The 21,925-nt window shown below is 47.3% G+C and overlaps 12 non-coding genes and 2 pseudogenes across 12 annotated transcripts; all 14 read left to right on the forward strand.

The window, feature by feature from the left end:
• Nucleotides 1-1,117: 1,117 nt before the first annotated feature.
• LOC142253478 (U2 spliceosomal RNA) lies at nucleotides 1,118-1,316 on the forward strand. Its single transcript, XR_012726767.1, has one exon. It is a non-coding gene; the product is annotated as a U2 spliceosomal RNA (small nuclear RNA).
• Nucleotides 1,317-2,704: 1,388 nt separating this feature from the next.
• Nucleotides 2,705-2,846, forward strand: LOC142253717 (U2 spliceosomal RNA; annotated as a pseudogene).
• Nucleotides 2,847-4,354: 1,508 nt separating this feature from the next.
• On the forward strand, nucleotides 4,355-4,496 carry LOC142253720 (U2 spliceosomal RNA; annotated as a pseudogene).
• A 697-nt stretch (nucleotides 4,497-5,193) lies between these two features.
• On the forward strand, nucleotides 5,194-5,389 carry LOC142253250 (U2 spliceosomal RNA). The gene has a single exon (XR_012726561.1). It is a non-coding gene; the product is annotated as a U2 spliceosomal RNA (small nuclear RNA).
• A 1,388-nt stretch (nucleotides 5,390-6,777) lies between these two features.
• LOC142252911 (U2 spliceosomal RNA) lies at nucleotides 6,778-6,968 on the forward strand. Its single transcript, XR_012726273.1, has one exon. It is a non-coding gene; the product is annotated as a U2 spliceosomal RNA (small nuclear RNA).
• A 1,388-nt stretch (nucleotides 6,969-8,356) lies between these two features.
• LOC142252626 (U2 spliceosomal RNA) lies at nucleotides 8,357-8,547 on the forward strand. The gene has a single exon (XR_012725995.1). It is a non-coding gene; the product is annotated as a U2 spliceosomal RNA (small nuclear RNA).
• Nucleotides 8,548-9,935: 1,388 nt separating this feature from the next.
• On the forward strand, nucleotides 9,936-10,126 carry LOC142252951 (U2 spliceosomal RNA). The gene has a single exon (XR_012726311.1). It is a non-coding gene; the product is annotated as a U2 spliceosomal RNA (small nuclear RNA).
• Nucleotides 10,127-11,514: 1,388 nt separating this feature from the next.
• LOC142252627 (U2 spliceosomal RNA) lies at nucleotides 11,515-11,705 on the forward strand. The gene has a single exon (XR_012725996.1). It is a non-coding gene; the product is annotated as a U2 spliceosomal RNA (small nuclear RNA).
• A 1,388-nt stretch (nucleotides 11,706-13,093) lies between these two features.
• LOC142252629 (U2 spliceosomal RNA) lies at nucleotides 13,094-13,284 on the forward strand. Its single transcript, XR_012725998.1, has one exon. It is a non-coding gene; the product is annotated as a U2 spliceosomal RNA (small nuclear RNA).
• A 1,388-nt stretch (nucleotides 13,285-14,672) lies between these two features.
• LOC142252630 (U2 spliceosomal RNA) lies at nucleotides 14,673-14,863 on the forward strand. The gene has a single exon (XR_012725999.1). It is a non-coding gene; the product is annotated as a U2 spliceosomal RNA (small nuclear RNA).
• A 1,388-nt stretch (nucleotides 14,864-16,251) lies between these two features.
• Nucleotides 16,252-16,442, forward strand: LOC142252631 (U2 spliceosomal RNA). The gene has a single exon (XR_012726000.1). It is a non-coding gene; the product is annotated as a U2 spliceosomal RNA (small nuclear RNA).
• Nucleotides 16,443-17,830: 1,388 nt separating this feature from the next.
• Nucleotides 17,831-18,021, forward strand: LOC142252932 (U2 spliceosomal RNA). Its single transcript, XR_012726293.1, has one exon. It is a non-coding gene; the product is annotated as a U2 spliceosomal RNA (small nuclear RNA).
• Nucleotides 18,022-19,409: 1,388 nt separating this feature from the next.
• On the forward strand, nucleotides 19,410-19,600 carry LOC142252632 (U2 spliceosomal RNA). The gene has a single exon (XR_012726001.1). It is a non-coding gene; the product is annotated as a U2 spliceosomal RNA (small nuclear RNA).
• A 1,388-nt stretch (nucleotides 19,601-20,988) lies between these two features.
• On the forward strand, nucleotides 20,989-21,179 carry LOC142252833 (U2 spliceosomal RNA). Its single transcript, XR_012726199.1, has one exon. It is a non-coding gene; the product is annotated as a U2 spliceosomal RNA (small nuclear RNA).
• Nucleotides 21,180-21,925: the final 746 nt, after the last annotated feature.

The raw sequence follows: 21,925 nt of genomic DNA on the forward strand, positions 1-21,925 counted from the left end.
CTGTTGGCGCCCTCTCCTGGAGGAATAGTTTGCTTGCTCTTGGACATTCTAAAAGAGAGGTCATGATAGACATTGAGCTTCTGAGCTCAATTGGGGACAGTCATGGGTGATGAATGTTTGCAACCTGCTGCAAAGCCTCATACCGCAATATAAGGAACGTCAAATACTAAGAAAGGGCGGCCTATGAAAGAATTACTACTTTCAATAAGTACACTTAAACGGCTAATTGGGAATAGAAAAACTGTAAAAAGCCCTCTGAGAAAGCCCCCCTCTAACCTTTGATAGTAAGTTTTTCTGTAGTCTGCCTGTTGATGTATTTTCCGTTTGAACTGTGCACAACATGAAGAGACGGAACACTGGCGGCTTGTCACAATGCCCCCGCTGACATCACAATATCGCTGCTGCCTAGAAAACAAGCTGCGCAGCAGAAGTTGTTCTTTGGGTGGGAGGGTGGGCTTGTGTAAGGAGGGGGCAAGCTCTTTTTTTCCCGGGTGGTAGGGGGATGACAGGAGAAGGGATGCGGGTGGTGAGAAGGGTACAGAGGGCAGGGTTTGGGGGCTGGGAAGGAAAGGGAAAAGATTAGGGTTTGGGGATGATGAAAGGGCTTTCTACGGGTAAGGATGGCAAAGGGTGGCAGTGACGGAAAGTCAGGCAACCTGTCCTGTCCGTCTTTTTGTATCGTGAATTGGAAAGACTGCAAGGGGGAGGGGAGTTGCTTGCGCCCTAAAGGAGGAGTTATTCAGATTCATTGCAGTGGGGGGCGGCGGCTGCAAAACGCACCATTCTTCTTGTTTTTGCTCTGCAAAGCAGCCTTTTCAAGGGTTGGCTTGGGTGACAAAATGTCTTCTGTAGGCGTGGGTTTGTCTCCCTCTCGCTCTCTCTCCCTAAGATGTGTCCGGCATAGGCCAGGGTGCCACTCGAGGCCCAAACCAATTCTGGTTATCGCTTCTCGGCCTTTTGGCTAAGATCAAGTGTAGTTTGGGAGGGTACTACCTTGGTTGGTGCTGAAAGGTGCCAGGGTATTGCACAACTGCTGGCCTTGGGGGAGTGTGCATCGTAGGATGTCATAGCCCTCTTGTGACGGACAGTTACCTGGGCAACGAGAGGCGGTCACTTTATTATTTTCAAACTCATCCTTCAAAAAAAAAAAAAAAAAAAAAAAATCTGTTCTTATCAGTTTAATATCTGATACGTCCCCTATCTGGGGACCATATATTAAATGGATTTTTAGAACAGGGAGATGGAAAAAGAGCTTGCTCTGTCCACTCCACGCATTGACCTGGTATTGCAGTACCTCCAGGACCGGTGCACCCCTTCTTAACCCAGTTTCCAAAAGCAGAACTCAATTCACCTGATTCATATTAGCCCGGTTTAATGAATTGGAAGAAAGCATACGTCTTCATATGCACCTCAATTTGGCCCATTCACTTTTCACACTTCCTCCTTTTGTTTTTTATCTTTCACACTTTTGACTTTCTTTATTCATCCAAATAGCAAACTCATCACCACTCAACCTGACCAACTCGGCTATGTCCCGTGCTGCAGTTCTCTGTCTTATCTAGATCATTTGCAATTGAATGGAATTGATCCCTTTTGGACAAAGTGGATTCACCTGCTGCTGCAGTGACCACAGGTGTGATAAGATCTAGAATTGGCATCTGGTGCGATCTCTCCGCTTCCACTCCAAAGAAAGTTACCTGTTTATTCCTATCATGCATTGGTTTTTGGGGTTTTCTTTGAGTAATGATGATCTCTTTAGTAGTCTGTTGGCGCCCTCTCCTGGAGGAATAGTTTGCTTGCTCTTGGACATTCTAAAAGAGAGGTCATGATAGACATTGAGCTTCTGAGCTCAATTGGGGACAGTCATGGGTGATGAATGTTTGCAACCTGCTGCAAAGCCTCATACCGCAATATAAGGAACGTCAAATACTAAGAAAGGGCGGCCTATGAAAGAATTACTACTTTCAATAAGTACACTTAAACGGCTAATTGGGAATAGAAAAACTGTAAAAAGCCCTCTGAGAAAGCCCCCCTCTAACCTTTGATAGTAAGTTTTTCTGTAGTCTGCCTGTTGATGTATTTTCCGTTTGAACTGTGCACAACATGAAGAGACGGAACACTGGCGGCTTGTCACAATGCCCCCGCTGACATCACAATAGCGCTGCTGCCTAGAAAACAAGCTGCGCAGCAGAAGTTGTTCTTTGGGTGGGAGGGTGGGCTAGTGTAAGGAGGGGGCAAGCTCTTTTTTTCCCGGGTGGTAGGGGGATGACAGGAGAAGGGATGCGGGTGGTGAGAAGGGTACAGAGGGCAGGGTTTGGGGGCTGGGAAGGAAAGGGAAAAGATTAGGGTTTGGGGATGATGAAAGGGCTTTCTACGGGTAAGGATGGCAAAGGGTGGCAGTGACGGAAAGTCAGGCAACCTGTCCTGTCCGTCTTTTTGTATCGTGAATTGGAAAGACTGCAAGGGGGAGGGGAGTTGCTTGCGCCCTAAAGGAGGAGTTATTCAGATTCATTGCAGTGGGGGGCGGCGGCTGCAAAACGCACCATTCTTCTTGTTTTTGCTCTGCAAAGCAGCCTTTTCAAGGGTTGGCTTGGGTGACAAAATGTCTTCTGTAGGCGTGGGTTTGTCTCCCTCTCGCTCTCTCTCCCTAAGATGTGTCCGGCATAGGCCAGGGTGCCACTCGAGGCCCAAACCAATTCTGGTTATCGCTTCTCGGCCTTTTGGCTAAGATCAAGTGTAGTATCGTTCGAAAAGGTGGTTTAAGGCTCCGGCCACCTTAGTACAATGATGCAATGCACACTGGAAGGTTGCGCTTGTTAGTACTTTGGGAGGATAGTATATCCATCTAGAGGAAACCATGGCCCTACCAGGATCGAGGCTATTAGACTGAGTAAGTGTGGGGGCTATGGTGCAATGTGCCCCAGGATTGACGACCCTGGAGTGAGTCTGAGCTTGCTGGCTTTGGACCCCGGCAAGCCTTGGGCTCTGTAGCACACCGTACCTTGCCCTTTCATACTTTCTGAGCATATTGCTCTATCCCGGCCTTCTGGCTAGGAAGGGAAATTTTTATAATCATGGTCGGAGGTCCGTTCAGCTTTGGGCTGAGAAACCAACACCCGGTTGGAGGTCCGGGTCAGCTTCGGCTGAGAAACCAACACCCGGTTGGAGGTCCGGGTCAGCTTCGGCTGAGAAACCAACACCCGGTTGGAGGTCCGGTTAGCCTTGGGCTGAGAAACCAACACCGGTTGACGGTCCGGGCAGTTTCGGCTGCGAAACCAACAAGTAGTAGCTCTCTACTCCACTTGGGTAAGATGCCTGGGTGGACGCTGGGAGCAATGACAAGGCTCAACCAGGCTTCGGCTTGGGGGAGCACCGAAGATCCCTGACCCTTGCTGTGGCCTTCTGGCTCGGAGGGACGGGGTTGATTTTTGGGGACCCTCTCCTCACGGAGGGGTCCACACGAATCCTAGCCTTTGCACTGTTTTTGGTGTGACTTCGGTCATGCATTTTTTGCGGTGCTTTGGAAAGCTTCATTAAATCAAATCGTTCGAAAAGGTGGTTTAAGGCTCCGGCCACCTTAGTACAATGATGCAATGCACACTGGAAGGTTGCGCTTGTTAGTACTTTGGGAGGATAGTATATCCATCTAGAGGAAACCATGGCCCTACCAGGATCGAGGCTATTAGACTGAGTAAGTGTGGGGGTTATGGTGCAATGTGCCCCAGGAATGGACACCCTGGAGGGAGTCTGAACTTGCTAGGTTGGGACCCTGGTAAGCCTCAGACTCTGTCGCACGCCGCGCCTTGCCTATTCATACTTTTCAAGCATATTGCCCTATCCCGGCCTTCTGGCTAAGAAGGGAAATTTTTATAATCCCGGTCGGAGGTCCGGTCAGCTTTGGGCTGAGAAACCAACACCCGGTTGGAGGTCCGGGTCAGCTTTGGCTGAGAAACCAACACCCGGTTGGAGGTCCGGTTAGTCTTGGGCTGAGAAACCAACACCCGGTTGGAGGTCCGGTCAGCCTTGGGCTGAGAAACCAACACCGGTTGACGGTCCGGGCAGTCTCGGCTGCGAAACCAACGACTAGTAGCGCCCTACTCCACTTGGGTAAGATGCCTCGGTGGACGCTGGGAGCAACAACAAGGCTCAACCAGGCTTCGGCTTGGGGGAGCACCGAAGATCCCTGACCCTCGCTGTGGCCTTCTGGCTCGGAGGGACGGGGTTGATTTTTGGGGATCCTCTTCTCACGGAGGGGTCCACACGAATCCTAGCCTTTGCACTGTTTTTGGTGTGACTTCGGTCATGCATTTTTGCGGTGCTTTGGAAAGCTTCATTAAATCAAAAATCTGTTCTTATCGCTTCTCGGCCTTTTGGCTAAGATCAAGTGTAGTATCGTTCGAAAAGGTGGTTTAAGGCTCCGGCCACCTTAGTACAATGATGCAATGCACACTGGAAGGTTGCGCTTGTTAGTACTTTGGGAGGATAGTATATCCATCTAGAGGAAACCATGGCCCTACCAGGATCGAGGCTATTAGACTGAGTAAGTGTGGGGGCTATGGTGCAATGTGCCCCAGGATTGACGACCCTGGAGTGAGTCTGAGCTTGCTGGCTTTGGACCCCGGCAAGCCTTGGGCTCTGTAGCACACCGTACCTTGCCCTTTCATACTTTCTGAGCATATTGCTCTATCCCGGCCTTCTGGCTAGGAAGGGAAATTTTTATAATCATGGTCGGAGGTCCGTTCAGCTTTGGGCTGAGAAACCAACACCTGGTTGGAGGTCCGGGTCAGCTTCGGCTGAGAAACCAACACCCGGTTGGAGGTCCGGGTCAGCTTCGGCTGAGAAACCAACACCCGGTTGGAGGTCCGGGTCAGCTTCGGCTGAGAAACCAACACCCGGTTGGAGGTCCGGTTAGCCTTGGGCTGAGAAACCAACACCGGTTGACGGTCCGGGCAGTTTCGGCTGCGAAACCAACAACTAGTAGCTCTCTACTCCACTTGGGTAAGATGCCTGGGTGGACGCTGGGAGCAACGACAAGGCTCAACCAGGCTTCGGCTTGGGGGAGCACCGAAGATCCCTGACCCTTGCTGTGGCCTTCTGGCTCGGAGGGACGGGGTTGATTTTTGGGGATCCTCTCCTCACGGAGGGGTCCACACGAATCCTAGCCTTTGCACTGTTTTTGGTGTGACTTCGGTCATGCATTTTTTGCGGTGCTTTGGAAAGCTTCATTAAATCAAAATCTGTTCTTATCAGTTTAATATCTGATACGTCCCCTATCTGGGGACCATATATTAAATGGATTTTTAGAACAGGGAGATGGAAAAAGAGCTTGCTCTGTCCACTCCACGCATTGACCTGGTATTGCAGTACCTCCAGGACCGGTGCACCCCTTCTTAACCCAGTTTCCAAAAGCAGAACTCAATTCACCTGATTCATATTAGCCCGGTTTAATGAATTGGAAGAAAGCATACGTCTTCATATGCACCTCAATTTGGCCCATTCACTTTTCACACTTCCTCCTTTTGTTTTTTATCTTTCACACTTTTGACTTTCTTTATTCATCCAAATAGCAAACTCATCACCACTCAACCTGACCAACTCGGCTATGTCCCGTGCTGCAGTTCTCTGTCTTATCTAGATCATTTGCAATTGAATGGAATAGATCCCTTTTGGACAAAGTGGATTCACCTGCTGCTGCAGTGACCACAGGTGTGATAAGATCTAGAATTGGCATCTGGTGCGATCTCTCCGCTTCCACTCCAAAGAAAGTTACCTGTTTATTCCTATCATGCATTGGTTTTTGGGGTTTTCTTTGAGTAATGATGATCTCTTTAGTAGTCTGTTGGCGCCCTCTCCTGGAGGAATAGTTTGCTTGCTCTTGGACATTCTAAAAGAGAGGTCATGATAGACATTGAGCTTCTGAGCTCAATTGGGGACAGTCATGGGTGATGAATGTTTGCAACCTGCTGCAAAGCCTCATACCGCAATATAAGGAACGTCAAATACTAAGAAAGGGCGGCCTATGAAAGAATTACTACTTTCAATAAGTACACTTAAACGGCTAATTGGGAATAGAAAAACTGTAAAAAGCCCTCTGAGAAAGCCCCCCTCTAACCTTTGATAGTAAGTTTTTCTGTAGTCTGCCTGTTGATGTATTTTCCGTTTGAACTGTGCACAACATGAAGAGACGGAACACTGGCGGCTTGTCACAATGCCCCCGCTGACATCACAATAGCGCTGCTGCCTAGAAAACAAGCTGCGCAGCAGAAGTTGTTCTTTGGGTGGGAGGGTGGGCTAGTGTAAGGAGGGGGCAAGCTCTTTTTTTCCCGGGTGGTAGGGGGATGACAGGAGAAGGGATGCGGGTGGTGAGAAGGGTACAGAGGGCAGGGTTTGGGGGCTGGGAAGGAAAGGGAAAAGATTAGGGTTTGGGGATGATGAAAGGGCTTTCTACGGGTAAGGATGGCAAAGGGTGGCAGTGACGGAAAGTCAGGCAACCTGTCCTGTCCGTCTTTTTGTATCGTGAATTGGAAAGACTGCAAGGGGGAGGGGAGTTGCTTGCGCCCTAAAGGAGGAGTTATTCAGATTCATTGCAGTGGGGGGCGGCGGCTGCAAAACGCACCATTCTTCTTGTTTTTGCTCTGCAAAGCAGCCTTTTCAAGGGTTGGCTTGGGTGACAAAATGTCTTCTGTAGGCGTGGGTTTGTCTCCCTCTCGCTCTCTCTCCCTAAGATGTGTCCGGCATAGGCCAGGGTGCCACTCGAGGCCCAAACCAATTCTGGTTATCGCTTCTCGGCCTTTTGGCTAAGATCAATTGTAGTATCTGTTCTTATCAGTTTAATATCTGATACGTCCCCTATCTGGGGACCATATATTAAATGGATTTTTAGAACAGGGAGATGGAAAAAGAGCTTGCTCTGTCCACTCCACGCATTGACCTGGTATTGCAGTACCTCCAGGACCGGTGCACCCCTTCTTAACCCAGTTTCCAAAAGCAGAACTCAATTCACCTGATTCATATTAGCCCGGTTTAATGAATTGGAAGAAAGCATACGTCTTCATATGCACCTCAATTTGGCCCATTCACTTTTCACACTTCCTCCTTTTGTTTTTTATCTTTCACACTTTTGACTTTCTTTATTCATCCAAATAGCAAACTCATCACCACTCAACCTGACCAACTCGGCTATGTCCCGTGCTGCAGTTCTCTGTCTTATCTAGATCATTTGCAATTGAATGGAATAGATCCCTTTTGGACAAAGTGGATTCACCTGCTGCTGCAGTGACCACAGGTGTGATAAGATCTAGAATTGGCATCTGGTGCGATCTCTCCGCTTCCACTCCAAAGAAAGTTACCTGTTTATTCCTATCATGCATTGGTTTTTGGGGTTTTCTTTGAGTAATGATGATCTCTTTAGTAGTCTGTTGGCGCCCTCTCCTGGAGGAATAGTTTGCTTGCTCTTGGACATTCTAAAAGAGAGGTCATGATAGACATTGAGCTTCTGAGCTCAATTGGGGACAGTCATGGGTGATGAATGTTTGCAACCTGCTGCAAAGCCTCATACCGCAATATAAGGAACGTCAAATACTAAGAAAGGGCGGCCTATGAAAGAATTACTACTTTCAATAAGTACACTTAAACGGCTAATTGGGAATAGAAAAACTGTAAAAAGCCCTCTGAGAAAGCCCCCCTCTAACCTTTGATAGTAAGTTTTTCTGTAGTCTGCCTGTTGATGTATTTTCCGTTTGAACTGTGCACAACATGAAGAGACGGAACACTGGCGGCTTGTCACAATGCCCCCGCTGACATCACAATAGCGCTGCTGCCTAGAAAACAAGCTGCGCAGCAGAAGTTGTTCTTTGGGTGGGAGGGTGGGCTTGTGTAAGGAGGGGGCAAGCTCTTTTTTTCCCGGGTGGTAGGGGGATGACAGGAGAAGGGATGCGGGTGGTGAGAAGGGTACAGAGGGCAGGGTTTGGGGGCTGGGAAGGAAAGGGAAAAGATTAGGGTTTGAGGATGATGAAAGGGCTTTCTACGGGTAAGGATGGCAAAGGGTGGCAGTGACGGAAAGTCAGGCAACCTGTCCTGTCCGTCTTTTTGTATCGTGAATTGGAAAGACTGCAAGGGGGAGGGGAGTTGCTTGCGCCCTAAAGGAGGAGTTATTCAGATTCATTGCAGTGGGGGGCGGCGGCTGCAAAACGCACCATTCTTCTTGTTTTTGCTCTGCAAAGCAGCCTTTTCAAGGGTTGGCTTGGGTGACAAAATGTCTTCTGTAGGCGTGGGTTTGTCTCCCTCTCGCTCTCTCTCCCTAAGATGTGTCCGGCATAGGCCAGGGTGCCACTCGAGGCCCAAACCAATTCTGGTTATCGCTTCTCGGCCTTTTGGCTAAGATCAAGTGTAGTATCTGTTCTTATCAGTTTAATATCTGATACGTCCCCTATCTGGGGACCATATATTAAATGGATTTTTAGAACAGGGAGATGGAAAAAGAGCTTGCTCTGTCCACTCCACGCATTGACCTGGTATTGCAGTACCTCCAGGACCGGTGCACCCCTTCTTAACCCAGTTTCCAAAAGCAGAACTCAATTCACCTGATTCATATTAGCCCGGTTTAATGAATTGGAAGAAAGCATACGTCTTCATATGCACCTCAATTTGGCCCATTCACTTTTCACACTTCCTCCTTTTGTTTTTTATCTTTCACACTTTTGACTTTCTTTATTCATCCAAATAGCAAACTCATCACCACTCAACCTGACCAACTCGGCTATGTCCCGTGCTGCAGTTCTCTGTCTTATCTAGATCATTTGCAATTGAATGGAATAGATCCCTTTTGGACAAAGTGGATTCACCTGCTGCTGCAGTGACCACAGGTGTGATAAGATCTAGAATTGGCATCTGGTGCGATCTCTCCGCTTCCACTCCAAAGAAAGTTACCTGTTTATTCCTATCATGCATTGGTTTTTGGGGTTTTCTTTGAGTAATGATGATCTCTTTAGTAGTCTGTTGGCGCCCTCTCCTGGAGGAATAGTTTGCTTGCTCTTGGACATTCTAAAAGAGAGGTCATGATAGACATTGAGCTTCTGAGCTCAATTGGGGACAGTCATGGGTGATGAATGTTTGCAACCTGCTGCAAAGCCTCATACCGCAATATAAGGAACGTCAAATACTAAGAAAGGGCGGCCTATGAAAGAATTACTACTTTCAATAAGTACACTTAAACGGCTAATTGGGAATAGAAAAACTGTAAAAAGCCCTCTGAGAAAGCCCCCCTCTAACCTTTGATAGTAAGTTTTTCTGTAGTCTGCCTGTTGATGTATTTTCCGTTTGAACTGTGCACAACATGAAGAGACGGAACACTGGCGGCTTGTCACAATGCCCCCGCTGACATCACAATAGCGCTGCTGCCTAGAAAACAAGCTGCGCAGCAGAAGTTGTTCTTTGGGTGAGAGGGTGGGCTAGTGTAAGGAGGGGGCAAGCTCTTTTTTTCCCGGGTGGTAGGGGGATGACAGGAGAAGGGATGCGGGTGGTGAGAAGGGTACAGAGGGCAGGGTTTGGGGGCTGGGAAGGAAAGGGAAAAGATTAGGGTTTGGGGATGATGAAAGGGCTTTCTACGGGTAAGGATGGCAAAGGGTGGCAGTGACGGAAAGTCAGGCAACCTGTCCTGTCCGTCTTTTTGTATCGTGAATTGGAAAGACTGCAAGGGGGAGGGGAGTTGCTTGCGCCCTAAAGGAGGAGTTATTCAGATTCATTGCAGTGGGGGGCGGCGGCTGCAAAACGCACCATTCTTCTTGTTTTTGCTCTGCAAAGCAGCCTTTTCAAGGGTTGGCTTGGGTGACAAAATGTCTTCTGTAGGCGTGGGTTTGTCTCCCTCTCGCTCTCTCTCCCTAAGATGTGTCCGGCATAGGCCAGGGTGCCACTCGAGGCCCAAACCAATTCTGGTTATCGCTTCTCGGCCTTTTAGCTAAGATCAAGTGTAGTATCTGTTCTTATCAGTTTAATATCTGATACGTCCCCTATCTGGGGACCATATATTAAATGGATTTTTAGAACAGGGAGATGGAAAAAGAGCTTGCTCTGTCCACGCCACGCATTGACCTGGTATTGCAGTACCTCCAGGACCGGTGCACCCCTTCTTAACCCAGTTTCCAAAAGCAGAACTCAATTCACCTGATTCATATTAGCCCGGTTTAATGAATTGGAAGAAAGCATACGTCTTCATATGCACCTCAATTTGGCCCATTCACTTTTCACACTTCCTCCTTTTGTTTTTTATCTTTCACACTTTTGACTTTCTTTATTCATCCAAATAGCAAACTCATCACCACTCAACCTGACCAACTCGGCTATGTCCCGTGCTGCAGTTCTCTGTCTTATCTAGATCATTTGCAATTGAATGGAATAGATCCCTTTTGGACAAAGTGGATTCACCTGCTGCTGCAGTGACCACAGGTGTGATAAGATCTAGAATTGGCATCTGGTGCGATCTCTCCGCTTCCACTCCAAAGAAAGTTACCTGTTTATTCCTATCATGCATTGGTTTTTGGGGTTTTCTTTGAGTAATGATGATCTCTTTAGTAGTCTGTTGGCGCCCTCTCCTGGAGGAATAGTTTGCTTGCTCTTGGACATTCTAAAAGAGAGGTCATGATAGACATTGAGCTTCTGAGCTCAATTGGGGACAGTCATGGGTGATGAATGTTTGCAACCTGCTGCAAAGCCTCATACCGCAATATAAGGAACGTCAAATACTAAGAAAGGGCGGCCTATGAAAGAATTACTACTTTCAATAAGTACACTTAAACGGCTAATTGGGAATAGAAAAACTGTAAAAAGCCCTCTGAGAAAGCCCCCCTCTAACCTTTGATAGTAAGTTTTTCTGTAGTCTGCCTGTTGATGTATTTTCCGTTTGAACTGTGCACAACATGAACAGACGGAACACTGGCGGCTTGTCACAATGCCCCCGCTGACATCACAATAGCGCTGCTGCCTAGAAAACAAGCTGCGCAGCAGAAGTTGTTCTTTGGGTGGGAGGGTGGGCTAGTGTAAGGAGGGGGCAAGCTCTTTTTTTCCCGGGTGGTAGGGGGATGACAGGAGAAGGGATGCGGGTGGTGAGAAGGGTACAGAGGGCAGGGTTTGGGGGCTGGGAAGGAAAGGGAAAAGATTAGGGTTTGGGGATGATGAAAGGGCTTTCTACGGGTAAGGATGGCAAAGGGTGGCAGTGACGGAAAGTCAGGCAACCTGTCCTGTCCGTCTTTTTGTATCGTGAATTGGAAAGACTGCAAGGGGGAGGGGAGTTGCTTGCGCCCTAAAGGAGGAGTTATTCAGATTCATTGCAGTGGGGGGCGGCGGCTGCAAAACGCACCATTCTTCTTGTTTTTGCTCTGCAAAGCAGCCTTTTCAAGGGTTGGCTTGGGTGACAAAATGTCTTCTGTAGGCGTGGGTTTGTCTCCCTCTCGCTCTCTCTCCCTAAGATGTGTCCGGCATAGGCCAGGGTGCCACTCGAGGCCCAAACCAATTCTGGTTATCGCTTCTCGGCCTTTTGGCTAAGATCAAGTGTAGTATCTGTTCTTATCAGTTTAATATCTGATACGTCCCCTATCTGGGGACCATATATTAAATGGATTTTTAGAACAGGGAGATGGAAAAAGAGCTTGCTCTGTCCACTCCACGCATTGACCTGGTATTGCAGTACCTCCAGGACCGGTGCACCCCTTCTTAACCCAGTTTCCAAAAGCAGAACTCAATTCACCTGATTCATATTAGCCCGGTTTAATGAATTGGAAGAAAGCATACGTCTTCATATGCACCTCAATTTGGCCCATTCACTTTTCACACTTCCTCCTTTTGTTTTTTATCTTTCACACTTTTGACTTTCTTTATTCATCCAAATAGCAAACTCATCACCACTCAACCTGACCAACTCGGCTATGTCCCGTGCTGCAGTTCTCTGTCTTATCTAGATCATTTGCAATTGAATGGAATAGATCCCTTTTGGACAAAGTGGATTCACCTGCTGCTGCAGTGACCACAGGTGTGATAAGATCTAGAATTGGCATCTGGTGCGATCTCTCCGCTTCCACTCCAAAGAAAGTTACCTGTTTATTCCTATCATGCATTGGTTTTTGGGGTTTTCTTTGAGTAATGATGATCTCTTTAGTAGTCTGTTGGCGCCCTCTCCTGGAGGAATAGTTTGCTTGCTCTTGGACATTCTAAAAGAGAGGTCATGATAGACATTGAGCTTCTGAGCTCAATTGGGGACAGTCATGGGTGATGAATGTTTGCAACCTGCTGCAAAGCCTCATACCGCAATATAAGGAACGTCAAATACTAAGAAAGGGCGGCCTATGAAAGAATTACTACTTTCAATAAGTACACTTAAACGGCTAATTGGGAATAGAAAAACTGTAAAAAGCCCTCTGAGAAAGCCCCCCTCTAACCTTTGATAGTAAGTTTTTCTGTAGTCTGCCTGTTGATGTATTTTCCGTTTGAACTGTGCACAACATGAAGAGACGGAACACTGGCGGCTTGTCACAATGCCCCCGCTGACATCACAATAGCGCTGCTGCCTAGAAAACAAGCTGCGCAGCAGAAGTTGTTCTTTGGGTGGGAGGGTGGGCTAGTGTAAGGAGGGGGCAAGCTCTTTTTTTCCCGGGTGGTAGGGGGATGACAGGAGAAGGGATGCGGGTGGTGAGAAGGGTACAGAGGGCAGGGTTTGGGGGCTGGGAAGGAAAGGGAAAAGATTAGGGTTTGGGGATGATGAAAGGGCTTTCTACGGGTAAGGATGGCAAAGGGTGGCAGTGACGGAAAGTCAGGCAACCTGTCCTGTCCGTCTTTTTGTATCGTGAATTGGAAAGACTGCAAGGGGGAGGGGAGTTGCTTGCGCCCTAAAGGAGGAGTTATTCAGATTCATTGCAGTGGGGGGCGGCGGCTGCAAAACGCACCATTCTTCTTGTTTTTGCTCTGCAAAGCAGCCTTTTCAAGGGTTGGCTTGGGTGACAAAATGTCTTCTGTAGGCGTGGGTTTGTCTCCCTCTCGCTCTCTCTCCCTAAGATGTGTCCAGCATAGGCCAGGGTGCCACTCGAGGCCCAAACCAATTCTGGTTATCGCTTCTCGGCCTTTTGGCTAAGATCAAGTGTAGTATCTGTTCTTATCAGTTTAATATCTGATACGTCCCCTATCTGGGGACCATATATTAAATGGATTTTTAGAACAGGGAGATGGAAAAAGAGCTTGCTCTGTCCACTCCACGCATTGACCTGGTATTGCAGTACCTCCAGGACCGGTGCACCCCTTCTTAACCCAGTTTCCAAAAGCAGAACTCAATTCACCTGATTCATATTAGCCCGGTTTAATGAATTGGAAGAAAGCATACGTCTTCATATGCACCTCAATTTGGCCCATTCACTTTTCACACTTCCTCCTTTTGTTTTTTATCTTTCACACTTTTGACTTTCTTTATTCATCCAAATAGCAAACTCATCACCACTCAACCTGACCAACTCGGCTATGTCCCGTGCTGCAGTTCTCTGTCTTATCTAGATCATTTGCAATTGAATGGAATAGATCCCTTTTGGACAAAGTGGATTCACCTGCTGCTGCAGTGACCACAGGTGTGATAAGATCTAGAATTGGCATCTGGTGCGATCTCTCCGCTTCCACTCCAAAGAAAGTTACCTGTTTATTCCTATCATGCATTGGTTTTTGGGGTTTTCTTTGAGTAATGATGATCTCTTTAGTAGTCTGTTGGCGCCCTCTCCTGGAGGAATAGTTTGCTTGCTCTTGGACATTCTAAAAGAGAGGTCATGATAGACATTGAGCTTCTGAGCTCAATTGGGGACAGTCATGGGTGATGAATGTTTGCAACCTGCTGCAAAGCCTCATACCGCAATATAAGGAACGTCAAATACTAAGAAAGGGCGGCCTATGAAAGAATTACTACTTTCAATAAGTACACTTAAACGGCTAATTGGGAATAGAAAAACTGTAAAAAGCCCTCTGAGAAAGCCCCCCTCTAACCTTTGATAGTAAGTTTTTCTGTAGTCTGCCTGTTGATGTATTTTCCGTTTGAACTGTGCACAACATGAAGAGACGGAACACTGGCGGCTTGTCACAATGCCCCCGCTGACATCACAATAGCGCTGCTGCCTAGAAAACAAGCTGCGCAGCAGAAGTTGTTCTTTGGGTGGGAGGGTGGGCTAGTGTAAGGAGGGGGCAAGCTCTTTTTTTCCCGGGTGGTAGGGGGATGACAGGAGAAGGGATGCGGGTGGTGAGAAGGGTACAGAGGGCAGGGTTTGGGGGCTGGGAAGGAAAGGGAAAAGATTAGGGTTTGGGGATGATGAAAGGGCTTTCTACGGGTAAGGATGGCAAAGGGTGGCAGTGACGGAAAGTCAGGCAACCTGTCCTGTCCGTCTTTTTGTATCGTGAATTGGAAAGACTGCAAGGGGGAGGGGAGTTGCTTGCGCCCTAAAGGAGGAGTTATTCAGATTCATTGCAGTGGGGGGCGGCGGCTGCAAAACGCACCATTCTTCTTGTTTTTGCTCTGCAAAGCAGCCTTTTCAAGGGTTGGCTTGGGTGACAAAATGTCTTCTGTAGGCGTGGGTTTGTCTCCCTCTCGCTCTCTCTCCCTAAGATGTGTCCGGCATAGGCCAGGGTGCCACTCGAGGCCCAAACCAATTCTGGTTATCGCTTCTCGGCCTTTTGGCTAAGATCAAGTGTAGTATCTGTTCTTATCAGTTTAATATCTGATACGTCCCCTATCTGGGGACCATATATTAAATGGATTTTTAGAACAGGGAGATGGAAAAAGAGCTTGCTCTGTCCACTCCACGCATTGACCTGGTATTGCAGTACCTCCAGGACCGGTGCACCCCTTCTTAACCCAGTTTCCAAAAGCAGAACTCAATTCACCTGATTCATATTAGCCCGGTTTAATGAATTGGAAGAAAGCATACGTCTTCATATGCACCTCAATTTGGCCCATTCACTTTTCACACTTCCTCCTTTTGTTTTTTATCTTTCACACTTTTGACTTTCTTTATTCATCCAAATAGCAAACTCATCACCACTCAACCTGACCAACTCGGCTATGTCCCGTGCTGCAGTTCTCTGTCTTATCTAGATCATTTGCAATTGAATGGAATAGATCCCTTTTGGACAAAGTGGATTCACCTGCTGCTGCAGTGACCACAGGTGTGATAAGATCTAGAATTGGCATCTGGTGCGATCTCTCCGCTTCCACTCCAAAGAAAGTTACCTGTTTATTCCTATCATGCATTGGTTTTTGGGGTTTTCTTTGAGTAATGATGATCTCTTTAGTAGTCTGTTGGCGCCCTCTCCTGGAGGAATAGTTTGCTTGCTCTTGGACATTCTAAAAGAGAGGTCATGATAGACATTGAGCTTCTGAGCTCAATTGGGGACAGTCATGGGTGATGAATGTTTGCAACCTGCTGCAAAGCCTCATACCGCAATATAAGGAACGTCAAATACTAAGAAAGGGCGGCCTATGAAAGAATTACTACTTTCAATAAGTACACTTAAACGGCTAATTGGGAATAGAAAAACTGTAAAAAGCCCTCTGAGAAAGCCCCCCTCTAACCTTTGATAGTAAGTTTTTCTGTAGTCTGCCTGTTGATGTATTTTCCGTTTGAACTGTGCACAACATGAAGAGACGGAACACTGGCGGCTTGTCACAATGCCCCCGCTGACATCACAATAGCGCTGCTGCCTAGAAAACAAGCTGCGCAGCAGAAGTTGTTCTTTGGGTGGGAGGGTGGGCTTGTGTAAGGAGGGGGCAAGCTCTTTTTTTCCCGGGTGGTAGGGGGATGACAGGAGAAGGGATGCGGGTGGTGAGAAGGGTACAGAGGGCAGGGTTTGGGGGCTGGGAAGGAAAGGGAAAAGATTAGGGTTTGGGGATGATGAAAGGGCTTTCTACGGGTAAGGATGGCAAAGGGTGGCAGTGACGGAAAGTCAGGCAACCTGTCCTGTCCGTCTTTTTGTATCGTGAATTGGAAAGACTGCAAGGGGGAGGGGAGTTGCTTGCGCCCTAAAGGAGGAGTTATTCAGATTCATTGCAGTGGGGGGCGGCGGCTGCAAAACGCACCATTCTTCTTGTTTTTGCTCTGCAAAGCAGCCTTTTCAAGGGTTGGCTTGGGTGACAAAATGTCTTCTGTAGGCGTGGGTTTGTCTCCCTCTCGCTCTCTCTCCCTAAGATGTATCCGGCATAGGCCAGGGTGCCACTCGAGGCCCAAACCAATTCTGGTTATCGCTTCTCGGCCTTTTGGCTAAGATCAAGTGTAGTATCTGTTCTTATCAGTTTAATATCTGATACGTCCCCTATCTGGGGACCATATATTAAATGGATTTTTAGAACAGGGAGATGGAAAAAGAGCTTGCTCTGTCCACTCCACGCATTGACCTGGTATTGCAGTACCTCCAGGACCGGTGCACCCCTTCTTAACCCAGTTTCCAAAAGCAGAACTCAATTCACCTGATTCATATTAGCCCGGTTTAATGAATTGGAAGAAAGCATACGTCTTCATATGCACCTCAATTTGGCCCATTCACTTTTCACACTTCCTCCTTTTGTTTTTTATCTTTCACACTTTTGACTTTCTTTATTCATCCAAATAGCAAACTCATCACCACTCAACCTGACCAACTCGGCTATGTCCCGTGCTGCAGTTCTCTGTCTTATCTAGATCATTTGCAATTGAATGGAATAGATCCCTTTTGGACAAAGTGGATTCACCTGCTGCTGCAGTGACCACAGGTGTGATAAGATCTAGAATTGGCATCTGGTGCGATCTCTCCGCTTCCACTCCAAAGAAAGTTACCTGTTTATTCCTATCATGCATTGGTTTTTGGGGTTTTCTTTGAGTAATGATGATCTCTTTAGTAGTCTGTTGGCGCCCTCTCCTGGAGGAATAGTTTGCTTGCTCTTGGACATTCTAAAAGAGAGGTCATGATAGACATTGAGCTTCTGAGCTCAATTGGGGACAGTCATGGGTGATGAATGTTTGCAACCTGCTGCAAAGCCTCATACCGCAATATAAGGAACGTCAAATACTAAGAAAGGGCGGCCTATGAAAGAATTACTACTTTCAATAAGTACACTTAAACGGCTAATTGGGAATAGAAAAACTGTAAAAAGCCCTCTGAGAAAGCCCCCCTCTAACCTTTGATAGTAAGTTTTTCTGTAGTCTGCCTGTTGATGTATTTTCCGTTTGAACTGTGCACAACATGAAGAGACGGAACACTGGCGGCTTGTCACAATGCCCCCGCTGACATCACAATAGCGCTGCTGCCTAGAAAACAAGCTGCGCAGCAGAAGTTGTTCTTTGGGTGGGAGGGTGGGCTAGTGTAAGGAGGGGGCAAGCTCTTTTTTTCCCGGGTGGTAGGGGGATGACAGGAGAAGGGATGCGGGTGGTGAGAAGGGTACAGAGGGCAGGGTTTGGGGGCTGGGAAGGAAAGGGAAAAGATTAGGGTTTGGGGATGATGAAAGGGCTTTCTACGGGTAAGGATGGCAAAGGGTGGCAGTGACGGAAAGTCAGGCAACCTGTCCTGTCCGTCTTTTTGTATCGTGAATTGGAAAGACTGCAAGGGGGAGGGGAGTTGCTTGCGCCCTAAAGGAGGAGTTATTCAGATTCATTGCAGTGGGGGGCGGCGGCTGCAAAACGCACCATTCTTCTTGTTTTTGCTCTGCAAAGCAGCCTTTTCAAGGGTTGGCTTGGGTGACAAAATGTCTTCTGTAGGCGTGGGTTTGTCTCCCTCTCGCTCTCTCTCCCTAAGATGTGTCCGGCATAGGCCAGGGTGCCACTCGAGGCCCAAACCAATTCTGGTTATCGCTTCTCGGCCTTTTGGCTAAGATCAAGTGTAGTATCTGTTCTTATCAGTTTAATATCTGATACGTCCCCTATCTGGGCACCATATATTAAATGGATTTTTAGAACAGGGAGATGGAAAAAGAGCTTGCTCTGTCCACTCCACGCATTGACCTGGTATTGCAGTACCTCCAGGACCGGTGCACCCCTTCTTAACCCAGTTTCCAAAAGCAGAACTCAATTCACCTGATTCATATTAGCCCGGTTTAATGAATTGGAAGAAAGCATACGTCTTCATATGCACCTCAATTTGGCCCATTCACTTTTCACACTTCCTCCTTTTGTTTTTTATCTTTCACACTTTTGACTTTCTTTATTCATCCAAATAGCAAACTCATCACCACTCAACCTGACCAACTCGGCTATGTCCCGTGCTGCAGTTCTCTGTCTTATCTAGATCATTTGCAATTGAATGGAATAGATCCCTTTTGGACAAAGTGGATTCACCTGCTGCTGCAGTGACCACAGGTGTGATAAGATCTAGAATTGGCATCTGGTGCGATCTCTCCGCTTCCACTCCAAAGAAAGTTACCTGTTTATTCCTATCATGCATTGGTTTTTGGGGTTTTCTTTGAGTAATGATGATCTCTTTAGTAGTCTGTTGGCGCCCTCTCCTGGAGGAATAGTTTGCTTGCTCTTGGACATTCTAAAAGAGAGGTCATGATAGACATTGAGCTTCTGAGCTCAATTGGGGACAGTCATGGGTGATGAATGTTTGCAACCTGCTGCAAAGCCTCATACCGCAATATAAGGAACGTCAAATACTAAGAAAGGGCGGCCTATGAAAGAATTACTACTTTCAATAAGTACACTTAAACGGCTAATTGGGAATAGAAAAACTGTAAAAAGCCCTCTGAGAAAGCCCCCCTCTAACCTTTGATAGTAAGTTTTTCTGTAGTCTGCCTGTTGATGTATTTTCCGTTTGAACTGTGCACAACATGAAGAGACGGAACACTGGCGGCTTGTCACAATGCCCCCGCTGACATCACAATAGCGCTGCTGCCTAGAAAACAAGCTGCGCAGCAGAAGTTGTTCTTTGGGTGGGAGGGTGGGCTAGTGTAAGGAGGGGGCAAGCTCTTTTTTTCCCGGGTGGTAGGGGGATGACAGGAGAAGGGATGCGGGTGGTGAGAAGGGTACAGAGGGCAGGGTTTGGGGGCTGGGAAGGAAAGGGAAAAGATTAGGGTTTGGGGATGATGAAAGGGCTTTCTACGGGTAAGGATGGCAAAGGGTGGCAGTGACGGAAAGTCAGGCAACCTGTCCTGTCCGTCTTTTTGTATCGTGAATTGGAAAGACTGCAAGGGGGAGGGGAGTTGCTTGCGCCCTAAAGGAGGAGTTATTCAGATTCATTGCAGTGGGGGGCGGCGGCTGCAAAACGCACCATTCTTCTTGTTTTTGCTCTGCAAAGCAGCCTTTTCAAGGGTTGGCTTGGGTGACAAAATGTCTTCTGTAGGCGTGGGTTTGTCTCCCTCTCGCTCTCTCTCCCTAAGATGTGTCCGGCATAGGCCAGGGTGCCACTCGAGGCCCAAACCAATTCTGGTTATCGCTTCTCGGCCTTTTGGCTAAGATCAAGTGTAGTATCTGTTCTTATCAGTTTAATATCTGATACGTCCCCTATCTGGGGACCATATATTAAATGGATTTTTAGAACAGGGAGATGGAAAAAGAGCTTGCTCTGTCCACTCCACGCATTGACCTGGTATTGCAGTACCTCCAGGACCGGTGCACCCCTTCTTAACCCAGTTTCCAAAAGCAGAACTCAATTCACCTGATTCATATTAGCCCGGTTTAATGAATTGGAAGAAAGCATACGTCTTCATATGCACCTCAATTTGGCCCATTCACTTTTCACACTTCCTCCTTTTGTTTTTTATCTTTCACACTTTTGACTTTCTTTATTCATCCAAATAGCAAACTCATCACCACTCAACCTGACCAACTCGGCTATGTCCCGTGCTGCAGTTCTCTGTCTTATCTAGATCATTTGCAATTGAATGGAATAGATCCCTTTTGGACAAAGTGGATTCACCTGCTGCTGCAGTGACCACAGGTGTGATAAGATCTAGAATTGGCATCTGGTGCGATCTCTCCGCTTCCACTCCAAAGAAAGTTACCTGTTTATTCCTATCATGCATTGGTTTTTGGGGTTTTCTTTGAGTAATGATGATCTCTTTAGTAGTCTGTTGGCGCCCTCTCCTGGAGGAATAGTTTGCTTGCTCTTGGACATTCTAAAAGAGAGGTCATGATAGACATTGAGCTTCTGAGCTCAATTGGGGACAGTCATGGGTGATGAATGTTTGCAACCTGCTGCAAAGCCTCATACCGCAATATAAGGAACGTCAAATACTAAGAAAGGGCGGCCTATGAAAGAATTACTACTTTCAATAAGTACACTTAAACGGCTAATTGGGAATAGAAAAACTGTAAAAAGCCCTCTGAGAAAGCCCCCCTCTAACCTTTGATAGTAAGTTTTTCTGTAGTCTGCCTGTTGATGTATTTTCCGTTTGAACTGTGCACAACATGAAGAGACGGAACACTGGCGGCTTGTCACAATGCCCCCGCTGACATCACAATAGCGCTGCTGCCTAGAAAACAAGCTGCGCAGCAGAAGTTGTTCTTTGGGTGGGAGGGTGGGCTAGTGTAAGGAGGGGGCAAGCTCTTTTTTTCCCGGGTGGTAGGGGGATGACAGGAGAAGGGATGCGGGTGGTGAGAAGGGTACAGAGGGCAGGGTTTGGGGGCTGGGAAGGAAAGGGAAAAGATTAGGGTTTGGGGATGATGAAAGGGCTTTCTACGGGTAAGGATGGCAAAGGGTGGCAGTGACGGAAAGTCAGGCAACCTGTCCTGTCCGTCTTTTTGTATCGTGAATTGGAAAGACTGCAAGGGGGAGGGGAGTTGCTTGCGCCCTAAAGGAGGAGTTATTCAGATTCATTGCAGTGGGGGGCGGCGGCTGCAAAACGCACCATTCTTCTTGTTTTTGCTCTGCAAAGCAGCCTTTTCAAGGGTTGGCTTGGGTGACAAAATGTCTTCTGTAGGCGTGGGTTTGTCTCCCTCTCGCTCTCTCTCCCTAAGATGTGTCCGGCATAGGCCAGGGTGCCACTCGAGGCCCAAACCAATTCTGGTTATCGCTTCTCGGCCTTTTGGCTAAGATCAAGTGTAGTATCTGTTCTTATCAGTTTAATATCTGATACGTCCCCTATCTGGGGACCATATATTAAATGGATTTTTAGAACAGGGAGATGGAAAAAGAGCTTGCTCTGTCCACTCCACGCATTGACCTGGTATTGCAGTACCTCCAGGACCGGTGCATCCCTTCTTAACCCAGTTTCCAAAAGCAGAACTCAATTCACCTGATTCATATTAGCCCGGTTTAATGAATTGGAAGAAAGCATACGTCTTCATATGCACCTCAATTTGGCCCATTCACTTTTCACACTTCCTCCTTTTGTTTTTTATCTTTCACACTTTTGACTTTCTTTATTCATCCAAATAGCAAACTCATCACCACTCAACCTGACCAACTCGGCTATGTCCCGTGCTGCAGTTCTCTGTCTTATCTAGATCATTTGCAATTGAATGGAATAGATCCCTTTTGGACAAAGTGGATTCACCTGCTGCTGCAGTGACCACAGGTGTGATAAGATCTAGAATTGGCATCTGGTGCGATCTCTCCGCTTCCACTCCAAAGAAAGTTACCTGTTTATTCCTATCATGCATTGGTTTTTGGGGTTTTCTTTGAGTAATGATGATCTCTTTAGTAGTCTGTTGGCGCCCTCTCCTGGAGGAATAGTTTGCTTGCTCTTGGACATTCTAAAAGAGAGGTCATGATAGACTTTGAGCTTCTGAGCTCAATTGGGGACAGTCATGGGTGATGAATGTTTGCAACCTGCTGTAAAGCCTCATACCGCAATATAAGGAACGTCAAATACTAAGAAAGGGCGGCCTATGAAAGAATTACTACTTTCAATAAGTACACTTAAACGGCTAATTGGGAATAGAAAAACTGTAAAAAGCCCTCTGAGAAAGCCCCCCTCTAACCTTTGATAGTAAGTTTTTCTGTA

Source organism: Anomaloglossus baeobatrachus, chromosome 9 (assembly GCF_048569485.1).
Source record: "Anomaloglossus baeobatrachus isolate aAnoBae1 chromosome 9, aAnoBae1.hap1, whole genome shotgun sequence".
Taxonomy (NCBI): domain Eukaryota; kingdom Metazoa; phylum Chordata; class Amphibia; order Anura; family Aromobatidae; genus Anomaloglossus; species Anomaloglossus baeobatrachus.